The sequence below is a fragment of the Salminus brasiliensis genome, chromosome 14, assembly GCF_030463535.1.
Source record: "Salminus brasiliensis chromosome 14, fSalBra1.hap2, whole genome shotgun sequence".
NCBI classification, from domain to species: Eukaryota; Metazoa; Chordata; class Actinopteri; order Characiformes; family Bryconidae; genus Salminus; species Salminus brasiliensis.
The window spans coordinates 18,932,574-18,936,598 of NC_132891.1; the positions used below are offsets into that span (position 1 = coordinate 18,932,574).

General features: G+C 44.3%; 1 long non-coding RNA gene across 2 annotated transcripts; it reads right to left on the minus strand.

Annotated features, from left to right (window-relative positions):
• Positions 1-1,126: 1,126 nt before the first annotated feature.
• LOC140534915 (uncharacterized) lies at positions 1,127-3,355 on the minus strand. 2 transcript variants are annotated; one of them, XR_011977486.1, is made up of 3 exons: positions 3,288-3,355; positions 2,429-2,581; positions 1,127-1,355 (listed from the first exon to the last, which is right to left on the minus strand). It is a non-coding gene; the product is annotated as an uncharacterized lncRNA (long non-coding RNA). The 2 variants fall into 2 exon arrangements; XR_011977487.1 differs by having other exon boundaries at positions 1,127-1,365.
• Positions 3,356-4,025: the final 670 nt, after the last annotated feature.

Genomic DNA, 4,025 nt, shown 5'->3' on the forward strand with positions numbered 1-4,025 from the left:
TCATGGTCCATCTCAGAAACTGTTCAGTGACAATAGAGGAGAATTCAACAATGATGAAGTGACAGAAATAGAAGTAAAGACAACAGCTGCATACAGCCCATGGAGCACTGGACTTTTGGAACGGCACAACCAAACACTTACTGAGATCACTGCGAAAGTAAAGACAAGTAACAGTGGTGACTGGGATACTGCACTGGACTGGGCCCTTATGGCAAAGAACACCAGGCAAAAGGTCCATGGCTACAGTCCACATCAGTTTGTGTTTGGACAGAATCCTAACCTGCCCTCTGTGTTAACTGACAAGCTTCCTGGTTTAGAGGACACCACTTTTACTGAAGCAGAATGTCCAGAAAGAATACAGAGAGCACTGCGGAAGCACCTTCGTCACACAGATGGAAAAAATGAAATGGGTGATAAAGTGTACTATAAGAGAGTGGACAGTCCAGAGTGGTGTTCGACATGGAGGAACCTGTATCAGGCTACGTCTCCTCAGACTGAGAGAAAAGTGAACACAGAGGATACATGTGAAATAAAGGATAATACAGATAATACAAAATAATTAATGTGTGTTTGCAGCTCAGCCCATAATACTCTACTCTTTGCCCAAGTATTCTCGGAAGAGGTGGGTCTTCAGTCTGCGTTTTAAGACGGCGAGCGACTCTGCCGTTCGGACACCAAGGGGAAGTTCGCTCCACCACTTCAGCGCCAGGAAATGGCTCGCTCTTGTTGGTAGGTGGGAAGGGGGCTGAAGACGACGTCTGTATTTCTGAAGCGTGAGGCAGGGCTCCTTCAGGACCTCGCTGCGTCGGGCGGACAATAGTGCCATGGGAAGCTGCCTGGTGATGTCCAGGACACTGGCACCTCGAAAACCCAAGACCATGGTGTTACTCTTTGGGCTCCGATACTAAGTGCTTTACAGAATCTCCAACAGTGAGAACACCGCCCGGAGGAGTTGTCCTTAAACCGGTAAGCAGAGGTGAAAAGCCCTCTGCTTTTCCTGGCCACACAGACACACCCAGGCCCTCTTCGGGAGTGAAGTAGAATTAAGATGGCCGTGTTAGAGGGGTCACGGGCAGACTGCCTCTAAAAAAAGCAGCTGGATCTGCTGATCCAGCTTGACAAACTCCTTGCAGAGCTTGCTCCTCAGCGGAGCCCTCTGCTTTTTTAGGCCACGCCAACAGCCCCAGGTCCTTTCCAGTGCAGGAGTGGAAACAACAACCCTCTGTGTCCGCTGTGCCAGTAGTGCTGGATTTAAGATGGCCAGCGTTGGAGGAGTCACGGGCAGCCTCCGGCCTCGTCTTCCGTCGATGGAGTACCTCCTTGCAGAGAACCTGTAGATCTCGCTCCTCCGTGGTCTTCAAGTTTCTCGAGTATAAAAACACAGACAGAATCACAAACAGTCAGTGAGACAGAGTACTGTACAGTAACACAGGGAGCAGAGAGCACAAGGATCACAACAACTGGCTCAGATAAAGACGACAAAGCTAATATTAAAGACTATAAAGTAGGGACTCAACTGTTCGTGTTGAATCAGAGTTTTAAAAACAGAATCACATCGAAATAAAAAAATATATAGAAAAAGTGTAGGATAGGATTACTGCGTTTATATGTCAATGCTTTTAGCCATTCAATATGATCACAGGTAGACATGGGACATTGGTTAAAGTGGTGCAAACAAAACAGCTGACAGGCCTTACTATGCTCAGAGATGCTCCCTTTATTGACCCAATATCATTCATTCTGAGACCAGAAATGTTTTGGAAATTCGTCAACAAAAGTCATTAGTCTCAGTTTCGTCATTCTCACTTGGCAGCTCAGATCTTGACCGTGTAACAGAAGTATCATCAATTATTTATACCCTCAATATATTTATACTGGTTATACTGATTTCCCACAATTAAAACAAGCACATTTTCTCCTGAGTTGTAACACTGTCTCCTGTATTAATTTCACGTGTATAGTCCGAACTCTTTGGGTATTAAACTCTGCTCCCTTGTTTTAGAACCATAATAATAATAATAATAATAATAATAATAATAATCATAATTTCCAAAATGTTGCTTTAAAATAAACTAGGATCCCTTTATAAATTTCTCGTTTGAACAGTACTGAGAATTAAATATCTTACATTCTTGTCTGAATATCTAGATTCTCAGGGTTGTTTAAACCAGAGAATTTTTCAGGGATCGAAATGTATCGCAATTCAAAGTTTCCAAGACAACTGTGAGACTGAAATGATTTTAAGGCAATGCTTTGGACATGCTTTTGGATCGCTGCAAAAACTCAATGATCTAAAACTAATTTGAAAATTAAAATATTAAAGGGATCCAGGTTAAAGTAACACGAAGGTTTAAGAATATGGCGTCCCGTCTCCTCCTGTTTATACTAAATTCATAAGGCAAGCGGTCTAATTAATTTACTTAGTCACCTCGGGTACAGAGTCTCAGTCAGTAGAGCGCCGGAATTGACTCAATCACTCATTGGGATGACGGCTGCCGCCTCTGTTGCTTTCTGATCCTGTCTCTGAAAACTCTGGACCCAGAGTTGTTTCAAAGTAACAAAAGCCACCATCTGTCTGTTTCTGAAAACAACGTATATATAGAATATTAAAACGCATGAAAAGATTCTCCCACAATATTGCAGTGTCGACGTACAAGACAAGAAAACCAGATTCACCATTTGATATTTTTTGTTACACATATGGAATTTGTCTTCCCCCTGTAACCCAGCTGTGTAAAGCGCACACACACACACACACACACACACACACACACACACACACACACACACAGACGCCTGGAGCAGTGGGCCCCCCACAAAAGAAGGTGAAGGCCTTACTCAGTGGCAGTTTGCCCAGCCCAGGTATCTAACCCACAAAAAAAAAATTCTACAATGTGATTTCCTGGCTTTTCTTTCCTCATTTTGTCTCTCATAGTTGAAGTGAACCTATGATGAAAATTACAGACCTCTCATCTTTCTAAGCAGGAGAAGTTGCACAATCAGTGGCTGAGTAAATACTTGTTCGCCCCACTGTATATTTAACAGCCCAAACTCAATGCGAAACTGCTTGTACTCGGAAAGATGGTTAAATTTATATGAATAAGATTTTTTAAAGTAGATTTTCCGACGTTACAATTACAAACCATAAGAGTCTCAATACTGCAGGAATTGTCTGATATACTATGAGTTACACTGATGCATTACTTTTTAATACAAGCAGAAAAGTGACAGAATAAATGGGTGGAAACATGTAAATCACTTACCTGCAAACTATGCAGTTCACTAACCTGACAGTGTGACTGGGAAGGGTCAGTCAGTCCTGGCCTGGCATCTTCTTGATGTTCCCAGAAAGAACGATGGACCCCAGGCGGCTCAGGTGAAGCTCATCTCCTCCTGATGCAGCGTGGCGTCCGGTCCTCTAACGCAGAGAATGGTGCCACAGTCACCTGCCGACGTCCAGGACACGGGCACCTGGAAAACAGGAGACCGTGGCGTTACTGTTTAGGGTCAATTCTGTAAAGCGTTTTACAGAAGAATCTCCAACAGTGAGAACACCGCCCTGAGGAGTCGATCTCTGTGCCGGAGCAGAGCAGAGGTCCTTGAACCAGTTAGCATAGGCGAAAAATGGCTGTGATGGTGGAGGAGCCCTCTGCTTTTCCCAGCCACGCTGGACGCTTCCAGGCCCTCTAAGGTACAGGAGTGGAGACGCCTACCCGGTGTCCGCTGCACCAGTAGTGCTGAAAATAAGACCACGGCGTCACAGGCAGCATTCCAGGAGTCACAGGTAGTCTCTAGCCTCATCTTCCGTCGGTGGAGTTTGGACAGCCTCTACAACAACATGTCCATGGTCACCTCAGAGTAAAAACACAGACAACGGTCAGTGAGAGAGTACTGTACAGCAACACAGGGAGCAGAGAGCACAAGGATCACAACAAGACGACAAAGCTCATAAAAAATAAAAAAAAGACAAAAAGTGGCACCAAGTTCCCAAAAAAAGAAAAAGAGTAAAGAGTACAATAGGCTTT